This window comes from Pan troglodytes, chromosome 1, assembly GCF_028858775.2.
Source record: "Pan troglodytes isolate AG18354 chromosome 1, NHGRI_mPanTro3-v2.0_pri, whole genome shotgun sequence".
NCBI lineage: Eukaryota > Metazoa > Chordata > Mammalia > Primates > Hominidae > Pan > Pan troglodytes.
In genome coordinates this window covers 50070999-50098153 of record NC_072398.2, presented here as the reverse complement: position 1 = coordinate 50098153, position 27155 = coordinate 50070999, and the positions used below count along the sequence as shown (strand labels likewise).

At 33.7% G+C, this 27155-nt stretch overlaps 2 long non-coding RNA genes across 2 annotated transcripts in view; one reads left to right on the top strand and one right to left on the bottom strand.

The window, feature by feature from the left end:
* Nucleotides 1-618: 618 nt before the first annotated feature.
* LOC104004338 (uncharacterized) lies at nt 619-26616 on the bottom strand. The gene is made up of 3 exons (XR_677271.3): nt 26434-26616; nt 16069-16241; nt 619-1035 (listed from the first exon to the last, which is right to left on the bottom strand). It is a non-coding gene; the product is annotated as an uncharacterized LOC104004338 (long non-coding RNA).
* The window catches only part of LOC107969669 (uncharacterized), a 58398-nt gene continuing 55028 nt past the window's right edge, over nt 23786-27155 (top strand). The window contains exon 1 of the long non-coding RNA XR_001711630.3: nt 23786-24118. This is a non-coding gene — a long non-coding RNA (uncharacterized LOC107969669). The remainder of the gene's footprint in view (nt 24119-27155) is intronic.

Sequence of the window (27155 nt, the reverse complement as noted above, 5' to 3'; positions counted from 1 at the left end):
TATTTTCACAGAGCAAAATTCATGACATCTAAAGTTTAATGCCCATTTGTGGGCTCAGCCAGCCCCAGTGAAATGTCAATTACCAGAAGACTAACAATCCTCATGTGTAATAGTAAGCCCTAGCCAATCAATAGAAAATTGAAAATACCATAGTACAATGTGGGAACTGTATGACCTGACACAAGATTATACACTGATACAGGGGGTTATAAGCAAGAACATGCTGAATGAATCTTCAGTGAAATGGCCCATACATTGTATCACTTTGATTATCAGATAAGACCTAACACCACAGGAAAAATGACTTATCTCTTGACTTCAGGGAAATACAATAGGATATTAATTAATATACTAGTTTTTTTGTTAAAAGTCTTAGATTTATTCATTATTTTAAAACTAGGTACCTCTTCTTTTTCTTTTATTGAGACAGCAAAGGAAGATCTGCCTGGCTCAGGTATAAAACGTGAGTAGCCAAGGAATGAAGATGCATAGGATGACATCAGAGAACAGGGCGTGGTTTTGCTTTTAATATTTTGCAGTCCCCTTCCAGTTGCCTTTCTACTTATATTCAAGTAGAAGAATTGGTAAAACGAGAGAGAGAGAGTGTGTGTATTTTTTTCCTCTTAGGACTAAATTATAGAAACACCATAAGCATTTTAAATCAAAGATCAGCTGTTTTAGGAATTCATCGTAATATCAATCCTATCTTATGTATTAACATTAGCAATCTAACATTTTCTCTAGCATGGGGAAATAGAAAACAATCCACCAGTTAGAAAAAAAAATCTTATTCTAAGCTTAACATTTTTGTGATTAAAACATAAAATTATTGAGAGTGACATTTCTGTAATACTAATGGATATGAGAATCATAAATTACAATAGAATGACTTTCTAAAAAACAATATTGAATACATTTTCTTCTTTTACTCTGATGTAACATCACATAGATCCTAACTCTGTATGTAGGTTTTATAGCTGTATTGGGCTGTTATAAGCCATGGCCCTTGAAAATCCTGATCTTTATTCTTTTTCTCTGTAAGATAAAGAATGAATTTTAGCACACAAGAGATCATCTGGAAATAAATAGAAGATTTTCATATTAACAATTTTCCTCTTCTCTGTTACATTCAGTATCTAATATAAGGTTTTCACTTTCTCTTTTGTCTGTAAAGAAACTAGATGATGTTTATCTGCTTGAAAACTATCATAACATAATGTACAGTATTATAATAATCTACTACGATAGTACCTTCTGTGTTTCTATGATTTTATTTATATGTATTAACTTCCCCACAAGGATATATCATTAATTCTGCCCCAACATTTATTAGGAAAAATCATCTACGTTTTCTTGATCAGATTTAAAACTTTATCAATACTTCTACATGCTTTATGCTATTATATGCCAAAGTAGAATTACCAAACTACGAAGAATATATACTTATAAATTAACATTACATATCATTAACATTAATATAGAGATTCATGTTATAAACATTTCATATATATATACATATATATATATATATATAGTGAGAAAGCACTTACTTCCTCTCAAAATAACCCAGTTAATCTTTGAAACTCTTTTGATATGATGTGTTGTGTTACTATACACACTATATGTAGGGATTAGGTTAAGAAAATAAATCTACTAGAAAAACAAATTGAAGAATTGCTCCCTTCCAGTTTTCCTTCCAGTTTAGCCATTACTGAGCCAAAGGTGAAAAGACTGAAAAAATTAAACTGCCTTTCTCTAATTCTACATCCCACCCAACTAGTAGGAGATTTAATTTTTATATACTTGTAAAAATGTGATTCATGTACGAAAATCTAGATTGTCTATGCTTTTCTTTGTTTAGTTCTAAAGAATTTACATTGTGGCCTATTTATTAAGAGCTCTGAGGTGCCTCATGGTGAGTTCAAGTGCAAAAGAGGGTCTCTATTTGCATTTGAATTACCGCTATCCTCAAATAACCAATCAAGTAATGTCTCATTTTGAAGGGCAAGTGGATGGGAAGAAACAGTAGTAAGTATAAAGTTTATATTTCACATGATGTGCCAGATTTTCCCCTACATATAATTTTTCAAATTGGGAAAGAATGGAGGAGTCGAGTGGTTATTATACTCCTGGCATTTTGATGAAGACAAGGACATAGCCATGCCAATCATCTTTCCTATTTCATTTCCTGAAAGGGAAAGATCAGTTAGTATGATTATCTTATTTGGTGTACAGTAATTTTACAGAAAGTATTGATTCTTTTCATTTATTTAAATGTGTACCACATATTATCCCATAAGATTCCACAGTACTATATCCCATAAAACTATAGAATTTCTCATTTAATAAAAATAAACAATAAGAAAATAAGATACTATATTTTGTCATCTAACCCTTTAATATTTCAAATGTTAACATTAACACTGAATCATAATCGGTGTGCTAAAATTAAAGGCAAAAATAGGTATTTTTGTTTTGCTCTATGTCAGAATAATTGTTGAAATGTTAAGCCTTTTTAAATGTAATGATTGGAAGAAAAAAAATGAAGACCACACTTAATGGAAATCAAAAGAATTTGTAGAATTAGATAATTTTCATGATATAAATACTGCGTACATTTTAGCATGTATTAAAATTATATTAATATGCAATATATAGTCAACATGCAGTAAAAGGTTTCTACTGATACTAATAAACATATCAGCATTTAGTTAACAGAATAACTGTATTCATCTTAGTTATATTGAAAGTGATAGTTAATTGAATTCAATCACTGGCTTCATAAAAAAAGATTATATAGGTGGTAAAATTCAGAGGTAGATTTTCTGTAACTTAACTAAATTGACCCAAATATGGTTATATTTGCATTATTGTAATAGCTAATCAATGAGCAGTTAATAATTGCCATTTGGTCACCATATGGCCAAACTAATTTAGTTATTCCAAGTGACCAAAATAACATAAAGAGCTATTTGTTATTCTATTAAAACCTTAAATACAAATTGGAGTAACCATGTAACCAATATTCAAACTTGCAATAAAATATATTTCTTATAAATTAAATCTAAATCATATAAATGTTCTGCTCATACCATCTGAGAGCATAATATGGCTACATTCCATACTTGAGTGCCAAATTTGTTGTCTGGCTGCTCTGGGATTAAAGTACATCCAAATAAAAGCATATGCTTGAAATATACAGAAGCCTACAAATACTCAAAATGCACTTTTCTGTAGCTTTGAAAATGAACATGGACTATCTATCAAGAGAACTACAAGGCAGCAGAAGAACTTGAGCATCTATATCTAGCTACCAAATGAAGAGCTGTGTGTGTGTGTGTGTGTGTGTGTGTGTGTGTGTGTGTTTTCCGTGCTCTTCTTTTTAATCATGGTCATGTAAATCAGCATTGAAAGCCATGTGGGTGATTAAGCTGAGAATCACACCCAAAACTTTCACAATCAGTGCACATATATGGTATTTTGGCTTCTTATATTTCTGACCATCTGTCAAAATGGCAAAAAGCCCAATTCAAAGTTGCCAGATCCTAGCAAGTAGTTTTCAGATGGTTATGGGTTTCAAGGGATATTCTAAATAATAAATAACACTTGTCATTTAAGGATTTCTGGCATTCTAATAAAAAAGAAATCATATTATACTTCTTTTATGCCAAAGTAAATAGTATATAGATAAACATCATACTTCCTAGCAAGTGAAGTAAGTAAATGGGAACATCTTGAAACAACAACTAAAAATATTACTTCTAGGTTGTTTGAATCATTGTCTTCTTTAAATAGAGATTTGAGTTTAAGTGTTTTCCCATTCAGTAATGGATCTATATGAATTGGTCTTATTTGTACTTATATTAACTGGCCTCAACTGGACCTAGGGGTAGGATTTGTGAAGGCAGGGCCACTGAACAGTGATAGAGTCCCTGTGTGAAATAGAAAGTCCGGTGACCTGAAAACCAAGGAAATCCTTGTACTTTATTTCTCTTTACCTTTTATTTTTGGTGCCTTTCAACACCTTACTTAACAGCTCCAACTCTCATTTTATTCATGTTTAAAATTAAGCAACTGAAATAAATAATTGCTCATCTTTTTAATAGTATTTTTTAAATTCTAGAATGCATAAAATATTCTCTATTCCTCAATGCCCCAATCACAGATCTTCTCTGTGTATCTTTAAAAATGGGCCCTCCTCTTTCCCAATCAGAATTATTTCCCCATTTGTGTTCCCATAGTACTTTGTACATAAATCTATTAGAATACCTACTACATGATAGTGTAAGTTTATGTATGTTTACGATGTCTCTGGTAAACATTTTGAGAGCTCCTCAAGAGCAGACACGTTTTGGCATTCCTAATATTTAACCCAGTGCCCAGCATACAGTATCTACTGAATAGTCATGTATTACAGTAAACAGAGACACAAGTATGTGCAACACTAAAACAATAGTAACTTTAGAAAAATAAAATAAAACCACATGCACACACATTATATATATATTTGCAAATAAACATATATCTTACATATTATATATTACTTATATAATATGTATGTACATATATATTACATATATAATATGTATGTACACATATAAAATATATGTATATATTACATATATGTATGTACACATATGTAATATATGTATATATTATATATATATGTTTATTTGCAAATTTTGGCACTCTGAAGTGAGCATGACTTGCCCTAATGCACAGGAAAAAAATGTGTTCTATAATCCACTTTTAAATGTTTGCATCAATGATAGCTTATAAGATTTATCCCTGCCAACATTTAATTTAATTAGGTGAGAATTCTTACATTATTTTAGAAACTAGAACTAATTATTGCTATCTTTTAGATGCTTTCTTCGCAAAGACGTTTATATCCATCTGTCTTCTTTGTAGACTTTGTCAGAACTTGATGGGTTTCTATTTCGAGACAAGCTTTCGTTACATTCTCATTAGCTGCCATTTACCTCATTCTCTGGACCCTGTCATTTGGTTAGGATCAGTGCATTCACTTCTCATCTTCTGCATGGCATCCAGACCAAAGTGCTCCTAAGCCCTGTCGTCAGACCCAGGTGGCCTCACTCGGCCTTACCTTCTCACACGTAGACATTATAGATTGACTCTTTGTTCAGCTTTTTAAAAAAAGTTTCACTCTAGTACACAGACCTAAAATGACAATAATTCTTAATACTCTGTAACATGGGTAAGGGCAATAAGTGGTAGGGCTGGAATTGGAACCTAGATCTTGCCTTTTTCACTTCACAGCCTTCCTTCTATTAGTTGTTTTTCCAACTGACCCATTTGATCGTTCTACAGTTTTCTGGAGTATTGACGAGCTCCTATGTGTGGTATTGCCTGAGCTTACTCATTTGATATCTGGCAACATTAGGTTCCAATGTGAGAAACGGAAATCTGGTGTCTCTAAGATCCATGCAGAGCATACTTTGAGAATGAGCCTTGTGAGACTGTAGTATCCAAAGCATTCTGTATTTCATGTAGGCAGAGTTTAAGATGTGAGATCAAAGAACAACACTACTTGTTGGATAAAATAATAACATTTGGATGTTTCCAAATGATTTTCTTAAAAAATGTAATTAATAAATGGAACTGGGCTTTCATTTCCTAAATAAATATTTTATAAAGTGATTGCACAAGACTTTCTTTGCATTTTGCACTACTGAACGTTGGTCAAACATGTTGAATATGCAGCAATAATGAGATCTGTCATCCAAAATGGTAATTTTGCTTGAAGTCATGTTTTCTTTAGAGTCCTTGTTATTTAAATAAATTCACTTATCCTCATGCTAGGCTTGATGCATTTTATTTTTACTTTACTTTTTAAAAATGGCAACAATTTAAAGAGAAATTTGTAGGATAAATTATGAGGTTCTTATTGTACAGCACATCTTTTTAGTCTCACTAAATCTTTCTGAACATACATAATCCATATCTGTATAGAAATTGCAGAATTTTTTTCAAAAAAGCACAGAAAACATGAATCTAATTTGAAGTTGGCTAAGTATCTGAAATAAAATATGAGAAAAACAAAAGTATGCAGTTAAAACTAGAACCTAAACTTTAGCTGAAAACTTTGGGGTTTTCTGAAAAGGAAATGTCAAAGTTGCAAGTAAGCAAAAAATTATTTAATCTACATAATGTCACTTTAAACAAATAGTTATTTTATAAAGTAAAGATGATGAAGAAGAAAACAAATTTAAAAAGACAAGTGAGTATCTTTCCAGAGATTTTATTTATCCTAGAAGAGAGATGCCCCTTATCTTTATACCCATGAAGCTAACTTCATAACATTGCACAAAATTTTTTTAAGAAAAAAATTAGCCTCATGGACTGTGGTATATAATTTTCCAATGTGTTATTTTTCAAAATAGTAACATCTTAAAATCTATACAATAAACTTCAGATTATTTCCAAACAAGGGACATGGTCAGAATAAGTTAGTAGAGAAACTTCTTTGATTCTTTTATAAGAAATTATGCTGGGAATATTAAATGCTTGGCATACAAATATTTAAAGTAGACAAATGCATATCTAAATTGACCTTTAAGTGGATATTAATATTTTTGTTATACAAATATAAAAAGAAACTCACCTAGGGTTTCTTCTTTTAATAAAATTACAGAAAAAGCAATTTATATATAAATGTATTTGAGTGTCTCTAAAGTGGAAAAGAATTGTGTAGCTCAACAATGCATCCATTTTAAGCAAGTCCAAGACATTCCATGAGCTTGTGGAATGATATTTAGGATTTTGCTGAAATGGATTTCTACAAAGCCCTTGTTCACTTTTCCCTGTGTGTGTGTGTGTGTGTGTGTGTGTGTGCGTGCAATTTTAAAGAGATTTAATCACAGTGAGTTTGATTAATTTACTTTCCTCTCATCAAAATGCTATTTAGCAAGAGTTGGATATTTGATAGCCAGTTATCTATGCTGGACCTTTCTCTTTGTATGGGGAAATGCGCATTTTGCCAAAATTAAATGGAAATCAAATATCAAGAATATGTCAGTAAGTGAGTTCCAAAGCTATAAATAAATTACGGTTGTGGTCTGAAATTCGTTCCTACTGCTTATTCTCTATATATTATGCCAGAAGTTTCACTCTAGATACTTATTGAGGGCAGGGCTGGATTAGACTCCAGAAAAATCAGGGACAGCGGGTGGTCTGATTCAAATGAGCAGCTCCAGGTCATTTTTCATACATTAATTTAAAAAAATCAACTTAAAGAGACTTTGTCATGGCCTAGATATTGCTCTAAATACTTTACACATGTGAACTTGTTTAAGTTTCCTACCAAGTAGATGACGAAGGTCACATTATATAACCCATTTTACAGAGGAGGAAGTGTTAAGTAACTTGCTCACGTCCATCTAGCTGTTAAGTGGCAGAGCTGAGTTTCAAACCCAGGCAGCGAGGTTTTCCCAAAAGAAGTGCTTGAGAAAACTATTAATATCCATTTAAAGGTCCATTTCAGATATGCATTTGTTTAGTTTAAATAATATTTGTATGCTAAGCATTTAATATTCTTAACATGATTTCTTTTTTTAATCTCTTTTATTATTATTATTATTATTATTATTATTATTATTATACTTTAAATTTTAGGGTACATGTGCACAATGTGCAAGTTAGTTACATATGTATACATGTGCCATACTGGTGCGCTGCTTTCTTATAGAAGAATCAAAGAAGTTTTTCTACTCAATTATTCTGACCACGGCCCTTGTTTGGAAATAATCTGAAGCTTATTGTAGAGATTTTAGGATGTTACTCTTTTGGGAAATAACACATTGAAAAACTATATACGACACACAGTAAATTTGGCTTATGTCTTTTTTCTTAATAAATTGTTGTGCAATGTCATGAAGTTAGCTGCATGGGCACTTCTTTTGGGAAAGCCCCACTGCCTGGGTTTGAAACTCAGCTTTGCCACTTAACATCTATATGGCCATGAGCAAGTTACACTAATCTAATTCTTAGATTAGGTTAATGATGCCCAAATTTGCTTCTTTAGTGAAGGGATTACAATAGGAGCCTCATAGAGTCTACTCAGCAGCATGGAGGTGTTCATTTGACCTGAGGCATGCTGAAAAGTGGTTAGTAATTCCAAAGAAAACAAGTAGCAAGGATTTAATAAATTCAGGACTCACGAGCCTTTTCTGGAGCTGCCTTTTCCTTGCATCGACACCTTCTCATGTGGGTGCGTATAATCAGCACAATCTCTTACATTACTTCCCACAATTTCAAATGTGTAGCAGACATTCCAATGTACCCCAAATTGTGCCCATTTTAGGAATCTAGACAATTCTAGGCCTAGAATATGGAATCTGCATGACTTGAGACCATGCACAACTACTTACTACCTGGTGCTTTTGGCCAAGTCATTCAACTTTGATAAACTATAATTTACCATCTGCAAAATGGGGATAATGGGAGCAACTACATCATCACCTTTTTTTGTGGATCAAAGGAGAGACCATAGGTAAAGAACCTCAAAATGATAAGCATGCAATACTATTTACATGAGGACATTTCCATGAAGTAAAAATGTTTGCATGGAGCCACCAGGCGAGAAAGAAACATGGAGAAAATAGCTTGTGGTCTATTTTCTCTGAGCTGCAGAATGAACTCATGTCTAGATCCTAAAGGAAAACACCAGTTCCAGGAGGCAGTCTGTGAAAACACAGGGCTCACTCAGTTTTATGTAAGGCAATATGTAGCATGACTTGGAGGACAGAAGAATTTCCTCATTGCTTTAAAACAGGGAGGGCAATAAGAAGCCCAGAAACTTTTGGGAATCTCAAGGCCGGGCAGAGGGTAATCATGCCCTTGGTGTGGGCATTGGTTTTCTTACCGAGACAGAGGCTGTTGTTGATCATAGGAAGATTGCACCTTCCAGGGACTTTAAGTACCAAAAGGGAAATGTGGAGGAAGAAGGGAAGGAATGAAAATACATTAGTGTGAAGTACACAGAAGACTCTCCTCTGGGTTTTCTAGAAATAGTAAGTTGAAACCTTGAGGGAAGCAAGCTGAAATCCTTTTTGTAAATGCACATACATGTGTACACATTCGATAGTGACCCTATTAATACCTACTTTGAGGCTTGTAAAAGAAACTTGGGTTATATTGGGTATTAATTTTGTCATTCTAACTACATTATAATGTCTTCAAATGGAAACCTATTTTATGAGAAGCCTCTAGTACATAGCCCAACATGTAGATAATCGATTATTATTTTCCCCCTCTGTGCTTTGCATAATTAGTGATCCTAGAACCACCTCTGGACTTAGGTGAATCTCCCAGTGATATGTTATCATCTTTGGCTTTCTTAAGCTTGATTTTTTATTGTGTATTTTGTACACCTCTGATCAATTGTTGAGGAATAAATGTTTCAGGTTCTTCCTCAACCTCTCACCCTCAGCTTTCTAACCTGTTTCTTTATCATTTTGGTAGAGTTTCTTTTTGCTTTTATACAATCAAATAATTTTTTTCTGTATTATATAATATGTGGTCTAACATAAGTGTCTCTAATGTTGTATAAAAAAATTCTTGAACACAGAAATTTCCAAAACAAACAAATGACTGTGTAAGGTTTGTATGGATAAATTCTATTTTATTTTTTATTAGGCTGAAATAATTAAAATAAAAATTTTGAACTGAATGTATATAAAAATGCTTACATAAGTAATATTTCTGGTTTTTTTTCTATGTGAAAAATTATGATAGAACTTTTCAAATGCCTTGGCAAACATTCACTGGGGTGGAGGGGGAATATGACACAATTAGAAATAATTGTCTTCCAAGACTTTTTCTCTAAACAGTGGGAAAAATTATAATATTATGAATTTTAGGTATAATGAAATCCATAAGAATAAAATTTTAAAAGAGAAGAAGAAAGAAAAAGAGGAGGAGGAAAAGGCAGAGAAGGAATTAGAGGATTTCATATACAAAAGCTGTTTAAGATATATATATTACAAATTTCTGTAATGTTACGAGAATTGTTTTATAGGATCACATATTGTCAAGAGAATTCAAAACCTGCTTTTTCTTCGTTTGATTGTATATTTAAAAACTCAATATTTTTGCTGGGATTTTTCAGACCATAAAAAAATGCAAAAACTCTTTCCCTACTGGAATGCCTCTGCTTAACCCATTTTTCTACATCCTTTCTTCTTGCATTTATAACTGGATCACACCAAACCAGAATATGCCCCACAATACATCCAAGAAATATAGTGATAACATAGGTTCACCCATATCTTTCTTACTTCGTTGGCCTTAGTTTTCGGTTGTGCCTGCTCCCCCTCCCCTTTGTTGGCAAATAGATCAATTTGAGGTGTCTGCTTTATTTCTCACAAGCATATGTAAGCATTTATTTATGGGTTTTCTCTTAATGCATTCCATATTAGAAAAGGCCAAGAGTACAACATTTCTTTAAAAATTCAAATTTCTTGAGAAACAAGGAGGAGGTGAGGGGGAGGGAGTGTTAACTTGGCAGACTGTGTTTAAAATATTTTGCAAGAGGAGCCCCCTGAGGAGCTGTCCATTAAACTCCCACCATTTTGCTGTGAGTAGTGAATGTTTTTCCTGGCTCTGAATTTATGTGATTCTTAAATGTTCTCACAGGTTGAAACAAAAAAGAAATAACTGAATGTATACTTGACTATTCATGACTAAATTATCTCTATTTATTACAAAGAGAATTTGTTTCTTGCTTGAACTTCCTACTTCCTTTTATTTTTCTTAGACAAAGCATAATATGTGGATAAGTTTTAACACTAGTCCTCTAAGAGTATCAGAAGGAACATTACATTTTTGCCACGATTTTTTTCTCTTGTCTGCATTTGCCTGATTTTGGAGTGCTATTCACAGTCGCAGGAAAGCAGTTACGTCTTTGAAAAGCACAAAATAAATTCTGTTCACTGAGTGGGTAATTGTTCAAGGTCATCCATTTATTGTCTTTGTCTTGATTGTTTGAATTAGTAGCTAATAATGGTGCTGAAATGTGAATGAATTATTAGCAATGGGGCATATTTTGGGGAGTGTCAGGAAATATTACAGGGCAATTAAGGTTATCCAATAGCAAAGCTGTGTTCCTAGCAGATGTCTTGTAATTACTGTGTTTAAGGAGTGTAAGGCTTAAACTAAGATTACAGCTTTTATATTGTCTGCCTTTAGAAGTCATATTTGGAATTTATTCAGTTTATTCTCCTGCCCTTTCCCTTTTGTTCTGATTCTGTCACTTACGTTTTCATTTAAACATAGTCTTTTTATGAATTAAAATAAGCATCAGCAGATGGTATGCAGTATAGATGCTTATAAAATAGGAAAATGATTGCAGAGACATTTAAAATGACTATTGATAAATAATTTATATTGATATTATTTGTTACTCACTTTTTAATTTCTGGAATTCAAATATTTTTAAATCTCAAATAGTTTCACAACCTGGCATTTATGAAAGTGTTGCCCCAATTTATTCATACTTACCAGGGTGGTAAAAATCATTCAAGAAATGTTGAGTTACATATAATCTGGAAGCTTCTAAGTTTTAAGGGCAACACTCATTGCACACTTAATTTCTTCTTTCAACATTGACCTGTAACAATTGTTGTTGTTTCATTAAGTTTATAAAACATATCAAAATACGTGGAGTAAAAATTGTTATGTCTCTAATAATAAGTATTTTTGATTTGCAGATAGAGCTTTAGGAAACAGCACTGCATGCATTGTTCACATCTGCTGTGAGTATACTTGACACAGCTGCGGTGGAGAGATGCTTGAAAAACATACTGTAAAATACACTCGGTTTCCTCTTATTGACATATTTAGCAGAACAAGGCTAATTGAACTATTCCAAAAAAGTACTCATGATCAAATCTGAAAGTTGATGTATTCGACCAACTCATAAATTATTAGAGGAGAAAGAGAATGGGTGGAAGGGGGGGATACCTAGCAAAGTGTCCTTATTTGTAGATTGCTATCTCTCGTGAACTATATAGAAATTTTAAAAGAACTAAAAAGAAAATAAATAAAGAATGAGCATTAAGTTAAAAAAAGTCAAGCGTTAAAATCTATAGGTCTCTGGCTTACAATTATTAAGACTTTCTCAGTTTTGTATTCTCCATAGAACTGAATAGATTATCTTGCTAATAAAAATGCCACTATTAATAACACCTATGAGACCTTGGATTTTCATATTGTATTTAATTTCAACATATTTGGGAGATACTAGTTAGGGCTTTGCTAACAATTTTTGAATAAATAATTTCAAACATAAGTTTTCTATAACTTTTGGAATAATTTTATGAGTCATTGGAAGCCTTAAAACAATTGGTTGCCGAGTCTTGAATTTCTCCTTATAAATGGCAAATCATGAAAACATTTTATAGTTAGAACATTTTGGTCACTATCTTTGATAGACTCATTATGAATATTAACAGTAAATAGGCATACACATTTATGCAATTTTAAAATATTTTGTTTAAAATTCAACAAGCAATTCTTGCATACTTACTCTTTGTATGCATTGTGATAAACATTCACAGAAGTATGCCTCTGAGTAAGACACAGATTCTCCTCTCAAGGAAAAAGGGAATTTTGTTTTGTGGACCAGATAGGTGTAAGGTACATACTGTGACCCAAAACAAAATGTTGCTAGTGTTATAATAAAAACACAGTGCACAGTGGCAACACAAGAGGAAAAATGATATGTCAATGCAGGTGATTGGAGAAGTTTTCCTGGGCCTTTAGCGTTTTGTGTATGAAAAAAATAGGAAATAAGTTAGGTCAAAGAGGGAAGAGCAAATGATAGGAACTCTGGGCCAAGAAATGGACTTTGGGGACTTGGGGGAAAGGGTGGGAGGGGGTTGAGGGATAAAAGACTACACATTGGAGGCTGGGTGCAGTGGCTCACGCCTGTAGTCCTAGCACTTTGGGAGGCTGAGGCAGGTGGATCATGAGGTCAGGAGTTTGAGACCAGCCTGGCCAAAATGGTGAAACCCTGTCTCTACTAAAAAATACAAAAATTAGCCGGGCGCGGTGGCGGACACCTGTAATCCCAGCTACTCTACTCGGGAGGCTGAGGCAGGAGAATCGCTTGAACCCGGGAGGCGGAGGTTGCAGTGAGCCAAGATCACGCCACTGCACTCTAGCCTGGGCGACAGAGCAAGACTCCATCTCAAAAGACAAACAAACAAACAAAAAAAGACTACACATTGGGTAGAGTGTACCCTGCTTGGGTGACGGGTATACCAAAGACTCAGAAATCACCACTAAATAACTTATCCATTTAACCACACACCACCTGTTCCCCAAAAACCTATTGAAATTAAAAAAAGAGAAACAGATGGAAGTGTAAAGGGATTGTCTTATTTAGAGATGAGAAAATAATCTTTAATTGCCAGGATGTAGATTTATAACATTGATGAATAATGAAATAAACTCTAGTTAGGTTGGAGTTAGACTAGACAGGGCCTTAAATGTCACACAGAGGAGTTTAACGTGATCAATCAGTAGTTGTTTTGGGCTTTTGAACAAGAAAGTGAATGACCAGATCTGTTATTAGGAGATAATTTTGGAAGCTCTGTGAAAGATGGAATTAAAGGGAGAGATTGGTGATAGAAAAATCAGCAGGAACCTTATTGCAATAGCTCAGTTTAGTGACAAAAGAGTCCTAGAAACCAGTAATTGTGTACTTTACCATTTTTTTGTATTTGCTCATTTTATCTTCTCTCTCCTCCTCCACCCCTTTGCTGTCAATAACCCAAGAACAACAAGAAAAAAATCTCAAAAACTAATATGTGTTAGTTTTTAAAAATTCAATAACTCAAAATAATAATAAAAACTCTGGCCCCCAGGGACAAAAGAGGGAGAGGGGACACTGAACTGTAATTTAAACACAAATTTTGATATAATTTTATTGAAAGGAGGGAGATAATAGAAATAAAAATTTTTACCAAAATAAAATAGAAAAAGATTCCTTTCTCTTTCTTCAGTCTTCATATTACAAAATAATATGTATCACTGATACCAATGACTTGTTTTTATGCAACATTAAAATTAGCACTTTTTTACCATGATACCAAATTCTCTCCACTCCTCTCTCCCTCCTCTCAATAAAATTGTATCAGAATTTTGTATTTAAATTACCACTTCAGTCTTCACCCCTCAACTTTTTAAAAGTTGTGTTATATTGTTTACTTCTGAACCAAGTCATTTACTAAGATTTGCACCCTTACCCAAATAACTCTTTGTTTGTCCTGGAGTTAATACTCGTCTCTTCTTTTTCATAAATTGCTACATTCCAAACAATAAAATACCTATGGAAATTGTTTTGTTTGTTTGCTTATGGTCAGTCTCACCAGGTAATGTGTCATGAATTCATTGGTTCCTTTTTTGTTTCCTGGAGACATTCATTCCTTAGTCTTCATGCTCTCAATAGCCTTGGGGTTTCTAGACTTGAAGAATGGCTGATGTCTCAGGATTTCCCTTCAACATTATTCCAGGAATTCTTTTCAACCTATCCTGTGTTGTAATCATTTTTCATTAATCCTATGTCTTGTTTATTTATTCCATTATTTTGGTGATGTATATCTTCCTACAGAAGGGTGTATCACAAATACATATTTTTAGATCTAACCTATCTGTAAGTTGCTTTACTTAATCTGTGTCTTCTGATTAATTTTTTAAATGGAGCATAGAAGTCTAGGTTGGAATTAATTTTCTTTCAGAAGTCTAAATGTTGTAACTCCCATATGTGATCTTCTTTATCTTTGTAGAAGTTTTTAGCATCAAATATTTGTACGCATTGTACAATTTCAGAATGATATACTTTTGAATATGTTTTTATTCATTTATTATGTTGACTCTTCAGTGTGCATTTTTCTTTATTTATTTAGCAAATATTATTGGATATTGTCAATACGCTAGATACTGTTCTAGATGTTAGGGAAAAAAGCGATCTATATTCTGAAGTTCTTGGAAATTTCATTCAATTATTTCTTGTATTATTTTTAAGATTCAATGGCTGTGGGATGTAAAGAGATCCCCAGAGAGAGTATAGAGTGGGAAGAAGACCTTGAAGACAACAATAAGAGGAAAGGAAAATCATCAATTAGAGGTTGATAGAAAATATCAGGTAAGTAAAATGAGACTCATTCATTTACTCACTCATCCAACCTCACTCTTGGGAGCCTGTGGTTTCTGTTGCACATGGCTCCTGCAGTTCATGGAAGCGAGCCACTTCCCTGTTGCTCTCTCCCTTGGGCAATAGCAGAGTGCCTGTGGTCATGGCGTGCTCACTTGGCCCCTTGGCCCATCTCTAGCTCAACCCTAGGGATAGTGGCTAGTCCATATATCTGTATTCCCATATTTCTTAACATTATTTTACTGCTGCTTGCAAATCCCTCATTACTTCAAACCTCTGTTACAGTTAAAAAAAATTCTCATAAACTTCTTTGTTCAAATTACCATGTGTTTTTACTCTCTTGATTCGATCCTAACTGATTCATTGAATAAATATAAATCAAATTATAAACATGTATAAAATTATTATACCCCCCAGATTATATTAATGTTAGTTATCTTTGGATATATTGTCATTATATTGCTTATCTGCATATTCTAAGTCCTTACAACAAAAATATATTTTGTGATAAGAAAACCATCAACATACTTTTCTTAATCCCCAAATAAATTGTTTTTTATCCACCTGTAGACAGTAAAGAATGACCTGCAATTACCTGCAATTACTCAGTATGATTTAATTTGGCTCTTTGTGCCTTGTTCAAATACTGTGTAATGAACTTAGAGATAAATAACCAACAGAAAACCCAGAGTTTTGGTATCGTTTCCAGTACAAATTCATGATCCAAAGTAATTTACTGATGCATTAATGTTCATGGAACATTGCAAGAAATTATTTTCAGAAGTAAGGCAGGTACACAATAGAAGTGTTAGGGTTTCAGCTTTCCCGTTACATGGAATAATCTTCCTTGTCTAAAACTTTATTGGTTCCCACATCTAATGTATACTTACAGAGATCGGAGGGAGGGTTATTTAAACCTTTTTGACATCTGAATTTGAATTTTAGTTGACATCTTATAAAAATCAGACATTGTATTGATCAGAAGTAATCTAATTAGAAAAGGTCCATCATTTTAAAATTTAACTTCTCTTGATATTTTTCTGTGTACCGGATCACAGGAATTCTGAAATGAAAATGCTCTTACTTCAATAGAGAACCTTAGGTAAGCTAGGTAGTTACACAAAAGGCCAGTAGAAGGGCTAGGGAACACACAGTGAAACTGAAGTAGTTCTCTTAAAGTTTGATTTAGACTGTAAATTGGTTTCTAAAAATTGCAATTTTATTTTTCTCAGAAAATACATAATTTTCACCTTTAACTTGACTCAAAGTTAACTTGCAGTTACAGCTTTGACATTAGTAAAATCCTGCACTACTATTATTTTTAAAGCACTATTGCAAAAACTTAATAAATACCATATTCTATATTTTATTTCGCAATAAAATAGAAAATTTCATCATATGCATTTAATTTTCACTATTTCTTAAAATAATAGTTTCACATAATGTTAAAGTATAACTGTAGTATGTTAGCAGTTAATCTTGCCTTTCCTGGTTCAACCTAAAATTTCTGCCCTGGAAAAACAATTTAGCAGGTTTTTATCAGTGTACTAGATGGTAGGCTCAGAATGAAGCAAATATGTGTACTAGGAATAAAACACAAATTAGAAATGTTACACACAATTAAAATTATAAGACACAGAAAAAGGACTAAATCAACTTTGTTTAACATATCATTGTGTAATATTATGTATGAAATATATAGGCTTGGTATGGAAAACCAGGTAGACAACTCAGGTTTATTTTATGAAGTATTGTCAAACATGAGCTGCTCTTGAGAATATGGAAACTCAGATTGGAAGCATTGCCAGAGAGATCACATACTTGATAGGAACAGTTTTCTTTTCTTCTTTTAAATTTGATTAGTAATTTTGATATTTTCAACTTCATAACATCAGAAACATCATTCAAAATATTCATGAAGATATTAGAATTCCTTCTTCTGGAATAGGAACACATTTATTTTCAGCCTTAAGTAGCTCATTTTTAGTTATTGGTCTGATTTTCCTAAATTTAGCATAATAATATCTTGTCCAATCCGTTGTCATAATAGAAAAGATCATTTTATGTGCGATTTTGGTTAGCTTCTGGTTTGCTTTGTCAAATTTAGAACCACTTGAACATCGTGGTTTCTAAATTTAGTCAAACCCTTTGAGCTTTAAGTTCCGTTTGGCGCTGGCTGAACATGAACTGCTGCTTTGAAAAAAAAATTCTCTTGGCACTATCAGAATCTAGATGTGTGCACTGCACAGACCTCCTCTTATTTAAAAGAAATACATTCACTTTTATTTGAAAGTTGAGAGCTCCAAGAGGATAAATAATAAAATGAGAAACTTGAAAGAAATAGGTCATATTTTAAAACAGCTCTCAAGCAGAATTAGGCCTTTGGGTTTAGGGCCTAAACCCAAATATTATTTAAAAGACAGAGAGAGATCCATTTTAGTTATTTTAAAATGTAGTGATTTAATTTATCTCAGGAAGTTAAAGCAAACTCTGTCCATTATGTTGCCATTAGTTTGGTGTTACTAAGAAGGAACTTGTTGAAGTATTTTATTTTTCATTAAAGACAACTTATTTTCCACACTGTAAGGGATAATCAGAATATACAGCCCTCAAAGTCAGTGGGTTAATTTTATTTTTCACACTTGTACAACAAATGTAATATAGAATGATAATTAAAATTAACATTTATGGCTGGGCACTATGGCTCACGCCTGTAATCCCAGCAGTCTGGGAGGCCAAGGTGGGTGGATCACCTGAGGTCAGGAGTCTAAGACCAGCCTGGTCAACATGGTAAAACCCCATCTCTACTAAAAATACAAAAATTAGCTGGGTATGATGGCACCCTCCTGTAGTCCAAGCTACTCAAGAGGGTGAGACAGGAGAATCACTTGAACCCAGGAGGCAGATGTTGCAGTGAGCCAAGATTGCCTCATTGCACTCCAGCCTGGGTGACAGAGTGAGAAAAAAAAAAGAAAGAAAAGATAAAGAAAGAAAAAGAACATTTACAAGGAGACACATCAGGCAATGTCTTAAGTTTTTTACATGTATTAATTCATTGACTACAACCACCCTTTAAGATAGGTACTACTATTATTCCCAACTTACAGATGACGAGGCTGAGGCTCCAATGGTGAACTAACTTTCTAAGTGTCACACAGATAATAACACAGGAAGTTGCACAGGAAAAGCCAGGGTCAGAACCAGAGCCATCTGTTAACTTCTACTATGCAGTATCTCAGTAGGCTGGATGAAATCTAAAGGCAACGATGTTCAGGGATCCAAGTTTCCCCACATTCTGTCCACATCAAGCAAGTTAGCCTGTGTTTATGTAGCAAAGATTTTTTTTTCTCAACTTGTGCACTCACTCTTTAGACACATGTACAGAGAGCTTATGTAAAACCTGCCACACACAGTGTTCAAATTGTGACATAACACAAGGTTGTAAGCTCCTAGATGTTTTCTAAAGGAATCTCACTTGTCTCTTAAACTGAACATTCTGTCAACTTGCTTGAAACTTTCTGGGAAAACACACACACACACACACCCACACACACACACACACTTCACATGATTCTTTGTACTTCCAGTCTCAGCATGCTTTTCCTTCCTTGGTGGCTCAAGTCTAGGCTGAGCATTCCTAGTTTATGTGTTCAACCTCCTAATATTCTCTATACTATTTCCCTGTATACTTTGATGGCTTCTCCTGCAGGCCTCATGCACAGTTAGTAAGCGCTGGTTGTAACTAAAATGAATAAATAAAGGAATTGCTGTAACATAGAGAGCTGCTGTTCCTGAGAGATGACTCTTTAAACACAAATAGGAGAGAATATTTTGTAGACAGACTTCTGAAGGCGGATACATTTTTCCTTTTGTCTGAGAATAACCAAAAATCTGGTTAGAGAAAAGCCAAGAGAAGTAATCTTTTCTTTATGCTTACTGCCCCCTTGTAAGATAAATTCAGAGTGGTCCCCTAAAGAATTGGGAGGATTAAACTGAAATGCCACCGAGATCCTATCTGAAAACACTTTAGGATAACATCTCCAACTCTAATGACCCTCTTTACTGGCAGCAAACAAAACCAAACCTTTAGATATATTTACTGTTTTACAGCAGGTCGGACCTTATGGGTAAAATTTCCTAAATCACACTTTCCTTTGTTATTTTAGTTTTAGTTTATTGCTCTTAGGTTTCCTTCCTAAGGATGCTAGAGAGCCAAGACATTTGTGAGCCCTATGGAAAGAAATTGTTCAATACCAACCAGCTCTTCCCCATAAAGAGGTAGTCATTTTCCTTTTTTTTTTTTTTTGTATTTAAGACCTCGCTTATAGCATTTACTGTACCTTCTTATAGTGCAGCCATAATATTGGGTATTCAATAAATGTTGTATTGAATTGGATTGAATATTTTAGCTCTTACCTTAAAACATCTTTCTTACAGTAATAAACTGAGTGAAAAGTGCACAAATGGTCTCCATTTTATGTTGGATTATACATGACATTTCTAGGAAGTGAAAAATGTAGGGAATTGCAGGGGCAATAATTTGTTGAGTGTTGGAGATAGAAATATCAACAAAATGATATACTCCAAGCTCATCCACTATTTAATGGTGGGTAGTTGGGTTCTATTCTGTGTCTTTAAGTTATTGTCACTGCCCTGTCATAAATTATAGTGACACACACTGTAGCTATTTCTTACATTCTTCTGCAGCAGAGTAAGCAGAATTACCAATTTCACATTTTCTGTGCAGTTCCCTGTAGATGGGATGTTTTTTAAAAAATGGGAGTTTGAATGAGAATAAAGGGTAGAAGGGCTATAACAACCCAATAAATAAATTTGTAAAATTCTATCATCATGCATGCATTTTCCCATGTGCTCTGGTGTGTAAATTCTTTTTTCCCTACATAGATAGCTGACAGAGAATATAAATGCTTATGTATCTTTAAAACAGCCACTATTCCAATACAAGAGAAGAATAAAACTAAAATGTTGGTATATGACTGCAGCCAGAAAAATCAAGAAATCTGCCTCTCCATACTCCAGATTAGCTTGAAATTTTCTGTCTTCCTTTTCCCTTTTTGATTTCTAATTTTCTTTTTTTAAACTGGAGCATACGAACTTTGCAAAAGTACTTATTATTAGCTCTTCTCCACAGGTTTTGTTTGTTTCCGAAAAATTAGGTTTTCTTGGAAATTTGCTTTAGTGAGTAAACCATATTTAGAATATTATCTTGCTCAAAGTAGACACTCAAAATGTATTAAATTAATTAATTAATGTGTTTTACTTCATGTAAATGCACCTATTTGATTATACAGCTTTGAATAAGAAGATTTCAAAGAGGGATTGTAAAGAGAGGGATCACGTTTGAAATCCCTTTCAGCTCTAAGCTCCTTCTTTGCCATCCTTTTTGGGTCATCCTGTCTAAAACTTCAAAATTAGTATCTGAATGTAGCATGAAGCTACCCTAATCTCTACACAGCAAAAAGGAAAAAATATAACTCATAGAATGTGATGAAAACTATTTGAAGTATATTAAATATAAAAAATATTTGGCAGAATATACACAAAACGAAATAGTGTTTACCTGGAGAGGGTGTGATGGGAGAGTCTGGGCAGAATTTAGTTTCTTCCACTAGGTTATAAGTTTTATACAGCAAGGTCATGTCAGTTTTGTTTTCTATTGCGTGTCTAACTGCTAATATGAGGTTCAACCCATGGTACATGTTCAAGAAATACTGATTAAGTGATATTCTATTCATTTTTCTTCTGTATAGGTTTTTACAAAGAAAAAATATTCCTTTTCTAGTCAGAAAAATAAACAATAAAGTTTTTTAAACACTTTGCAATATAGCATATTATTGAACCTCTGTAAACATTTGTTGAGTGACTGAACCCAAGCAAAGAGCATGAAGTTAGTTGGGCAGACTGTGAAACATGAGCCACTGTTCTTTAGCAGCATGAAAACCACACCTTTTTCATCAGGATAAAACTGAACACCTAACACAGGCATGCCCAGGTCACCTGTGTCATGGCTCTTCCCAGTGTTTCCTGTCATTAGGCTGATGTTAAAGAGGCCAGAACTTTCCAGTGGGAGCTTATCTGATATATCTCTACTCCACTTCAAATGTATCTCTAACTCCAGGTATTCACTTTCCTTCTTCTACAGACTTAGAGAAAGAAGTGTCATTTTCTATCTCAAAAGCTCACAACTCCACCTATGCCTGGGATCCAGTCCCCATGGTCCTGCTCCAGGGCCTGATTCCACCAAGCTGCCCTCTTGTTTCTGGCATACAACTCCTTACCATGGCTGTCCCCATCCATTCCACAACTGTGCAGGACTCATGTCTTCTAAGAATAAAAAATCAAACCTGCAGCACCCAAGGAGCTGATCAAGCCACTGCCCCTTTAATAACTTCTCATTGCCTTCCCAAGGTAAATTATTCACTGAAAATCTGGGTGGCATTTGAAATCTGTGGGGAAGCTGGTGAGGTGGAATGGATAGCGATTTTGAAGTAGCCTACACACCAGCAAGATACCATCCAATAGGTTTGGCTGGACTTCTGCTCCTTGGCTACTGCTGCTGATTCCCACTCCCAGCTCTGACTGTTGCATTCGCCTCATGAAGCTCTTTGTTGTCTCCAATGGGGACACAGTATTTAGCCTCGTCATTCCCCTGTTGTCTGTGACCAGCCATAACCTTCTCATGGCTGTTTTCACGACTACATGACAGAGTTTTTTCAAGTTTTACATTACTATAAAATCAGACAAGGTTTTTGTTTCCTGATCACTCACTTTCTCCTTAAATCTTACGCTTCAGTTTCTGCTTCCACCATTTAATAAAACATCTCTCAGGAAGAGATGATTAAGAAACTCTTACTTGTGAAACAATGGTTTTCTTCAATTTCATTCTACTTCTCTTCTCTGGATTATACATTACTACAGACTAGAGATCACCAACAGGCACCCTGTGGACCAAATCAAGATAGCAATGTATTTTCTGTAAGGACATTGTTTTTAAAAAATATATTTCTTTTGAAGTCAGTTACTTTATATGAGTCACATGCATTTCACTTTGCCTTTGTCCCATGCCTTCTTATTACTTTAGACTTGGCTTGCTGCAATATTTGCTTGACCACTCTAAAGATTCAACTTTGCATCTCTTAGTTAGATGATTCTCTCCTTTGAGCTACTACTCTACTCTCTTTGTTGTTTTTAACTACCTTTAGGATCACTCTTTCTTTTTCTTCTCTCTCAAGTTCTTCCAACTCTGCTTCCTCATCCCATCTTTGAGATATAGATACTTTATAAAGATTTGCTCATAGTCTTTGTTTTTTCTCTAACCGCACTCACTTCCTTGGTAATTTTGCTCAATCTTATACTCTCAATTGCCACCTTTACCTAGTGACTTCCAAGAATCCACCTGTCTCCTCCTGACTGCTTGTGGGTTCTAGTGTGCATTGTACATCTTCAGCAACAGTTCTGAAAACCATTTAAATTTAGTATATATAAGCCAATACTTTTCTTGTAGCCCTAAAACCTACTCTTTTTCCAACATATCCTTCTGGTTATTACTAACCTCCTAATTGCCTACATTAGAAATGTCAATTATTACTATTATCTCTCTCTGATGTTTCTTTATTGTCAAGTTCTATTTATTTCCACCTATCCTATTTCTTTATCCTGATTTCCACTAACCTTATATGATGCTCATGAAAAATCAGCTTTTCTTTAATTTGATGGTGCTTCCAATAGAGTGAAATTTTTTTAATTACACAAAATAATGCACATCCAATATCCAGTATTTTCCTAGACATACTACTGTTACTCTTTTTTAATATATGGTCTTTTAAAGATGGTATCTTATGTTTACAAGGTTCACCTTTCTTCCCCTTGATGAGTATCATGAGGTCTCATTTTCCACACCTGAGTGTCTCACAGACCTACCTCTCCTTCTTATAGAGACATTCCCAAAGAACATTGTACATTACACGCGTGTATAAAGGGAAGCCTGTAATTTTGACCTGGTAAGGAATGGGTGAGTTGCTGATCACCCTTCCTTTTTGTAATTCAGTTTAAGAAACAAGCTTCATTTTAAATTCCAATTCTATAGTCATATTTTCTACAATATTCATTATTTCATTCTTTCAACAAGTTAATATATTAACTTTTATTCCTAAACCAATTATTTTTTCCTTATTCATTTTATAACTCATTTCCAGATTAAACTTTCTGAAGCCTAGTTCCATTAAATTTCCCCTACTATTCAAAAATGTAACAATGGTTTCCTCTTGTATATAAAATATAACGTTCAACTCCAGTGTAGGGCATTCAATTCTTTCCACAACCTGAACCCAAACTTCTTTTCCAACCTGATTGTCCCACGTACATGTGTCACACCCTTCAGCTAAACCAAAACTTTCACCTTCCACCCTGTGGTGGATAGGCTCTGTGGTGGCCCCCCATCATCCTCATCTCCTGACATTTATGGCCTTGAATAGTAGTTTCCCCTGAGTATGACCACGACCTGTGACTTGCTTCTAACCAATAGGATACAGCAAACAAGACAGGGGGAATGTGATTACATATTTATGATTACTTAGAGAAGATGGTGTGATCATCTTGTTAAAGTTTATTTTTTCCTGGCTGGATTTAAAGAACTACACTGCCATGTTGTAGGCTGCATGTTGGGTGACCATTGTGACAAGGAACTTAGGGTGGCCCCTAGGAGCTGAGGATGGTCTCCAGTTGAACATCAACAAGACACTGAAATTCTCTGTCCTTTAACTGCAAGGAACTAAATTTTGCCAACGAAAATCAATCTTTCTCCAGTTGAGTTTCAGATGAGACTGTACTTCCAGGCAAATCCTTTTTGCAATCTTGTTCACCCCAAACAGAGGACTCAGCTAAGCCCTTCCCAGATTCCAGATACACAGAAATTTTAAGGTAATAAATGTGTGTTATATTAAACTGAAAATTAGTGATAATTTCTTATTCTGCAATAGAAAACTACTACTCACCTTTTGCTTTTGCATTATGTCTGAAAAGTCTTTCTCTATATGATCATATATTTTAACTCTACCATACATTATAACTCAATGCCAATTACTCCAAGAAGTATCCTCATGTCTTGGGAAGCAATCTATCCCATCTCTCAACTCCAACATCACCTTACTAGATCTGCTTCTATGAACATACTTCTTTTACATTTTTATTATGGGTGCTTATCTTCTCTTTTAGACCATAACCTTCTAAAACGCGGAATTTTATTTGATTCATCTTTAAAAACAAGGGATCCAACACGTTGCTTTGAATATGTTAATAGCTCAATAAATACTTTAACTAAATAACATTTTAGAAAATATTTGAGCCTAAATATTTCGGTGCTAGGAAGATTAAAATATATGCTAACTTTCTGTTTTATACAATGACAAGCTTAGTGGGCAATGTATCACACTAGTAAATACTGCAGAGAAATAGACTCATACTTCTAATTATTTATTTTTTCAGAACCTGCTCAAACTCCTTTGCATTGTGAAATATAAGAAGTTTTTTCTAAAGGAATGATATAAATACGTAGTATTAGAAAAAATTAGAAATTAATTTTTATGTAAAAAATAATAGTTTTCTAAAGGTTTTACAAGGGCCTTACTATTAAAATAAAAGGAAAGCAGTTTAACTTTATTTCTCCATTGTCTACAATATTTGTCTTCTACTGATAATGAACATTCTATCTGCTATACTCATAACTGTTATCTGCATTGGGAGAATGATTTTGATTAACTTACATAAGGGCATAAAATAAAAATCTAACCTTTTTTAGTTTTTCAAAAAAGTCTATAAAAATAGTAAGTGAAATGAAAGCAATCTTCTATTAACAGGAAGATAGTCTAGGGCTGAGCTTATGCTTTGTGGAGCATCCATGTTGTGTGTGAAAGGTAGCTGTACTTTTATAAGAATTGCTGAATAGTAAAGAGAATTGGAATAATGTTTAATATTACATATGGTAATACCATTAAAATATAAGCAGATTTATACATGTTTTCTCCTAGGAACATGTCTTCCTGTACTAGTTTTCTGGCTATATTGAGAAGTCATGATTATTATATCCTTATTCTATACTAATTAGCTCACTTCCTAATAGCAGTAAGTGCCAGTGTATCAAAGATATAAGATTGTTCTGAAAACTGCTTAGATGTAACGGAGACTCAGGACACTTTTCTAAATTTTCATTTATTCAAATATTATTTATCTATAGAACTATGGTTTTTAAAAATAACATTTTTAGATCTGTACTATATAACCCTGGTAGAACCAGTATCACACCAAATGTGTTTGATAAACACCTCTAAATTGCTAAGAGTAAGATGAAAATGATCTTTTGTGATAAGAGATTTAAAAATGGTAGTCTATTTCAAAAATATGAAAAATAAAAGAAGGAATAAAAGCTTCCCAATAAATTAATGCTTTACTCTCTAATATGCTTCCTTTAAGTATAAAACATTCCATTTAGCATTCAGAAACTGCTATTGAATCAGTCTACATCCAAAACATATTCACTCACTACAATTTGTGTTGTCATTTTGGAATATTACTTTAAAGCATGAGTCATAAAGCCTGTGAAGTGCTATTGTCAAAAAAGTCATAACATACGTTATTTAAAGGAACACATTAAATTCTGCATTATTGTAAATATACTTTTCATAATGCTGTTTGCTAAAATACTTTAAAAAATCTACAAAGTTACTTTAAATAGCTTTTCATGGAATGGGAGATTTTTAAAGCATATACTCTGATTTTGTGCTTCTCTGCAAGGTGATAATTTCAACATTATCCTTATAATGAGTACATTCTTTAAAATTTAAATGTCTTAAATTCAATATGCCTATAATTTTCTGTGAATCTGCACATATAAGTATCCACATGTAATTCTTATGAATATAGATTTCATCTCCTTTCCCTACCTATATCCACTTTCCTGCAGAACAGCTAGAGTAATCCATTTAAAATGAAACCCAGATTATGCCATTCTGCTACTTAAAACACTCCAATATCTCTCCATAACACTTAGGATAAACCAAATTACTTGGCTGCTCAACACCCTACTTGATTGGTCCCTGCCTCAGCCTCTCTAATGTCAATGCCTATCATTCTTCCTTAGTTCCTATCATATCACACCCTGAACTTTCTTAGTTCAGGGTGTGATAGCTATACAGGTAACATTCTGGCCCTTGAATGTCCTTGAATATCTGAAGATTTACCTCTGCATTATGGTCACAGCTGCTCCCCCTTTATCTTCCTATGCTTATTTCCTTCTTGACACGCAAATCTTAGCTTAAATGTCATCATCTCAGAGAAGTCTTTGTAGGTCACCAACCCAAAAGTAGCTGCCATCTTCCAAGCATTGCCCATAATGTCACCCCTGCTTAATTTCCATCTGAGCTGTCATCCTTTGTGTATGTAGGTGTATATATATTTATTTTGGTTTGATGTCAGCCACACCCAACCAAAAGTAAGCGGCATAAACCTAGTGCCTGGCCTTCAGTAGATGTTTTGAAGGGATGAGTGGAACAGTAAGATACAGAGGGCTTGCTGTAGCTTACCTCCTAACTCTTAAATTTTGGCTTTTTCTCTCATTTGCTATGTGACTTTAGGCAATTACTCAAACTCTCTAAGCCTATTTCCTCATCGGTAGAAATAAAATTGTCATACCTATTTCATGAGGATTTTTGAATAATAATGAGATACTATGTATTCAATATTTAACTTGTTGATTGATACACAGAAGTCAAAAATTGTTAGCTATTTAAATGTTGTATATATGTGTGTGTATACATATGTACACATATATGTGTATATATATATGGAAAGAAAGAGTCTCATCTTCAATACAATACATTATATTTCTGAGGCTAATGTTTTATGTCATTTATGAATAATTTAAAACATAAAATAACATGAAAAAAAAGTTTTGAATGATAAA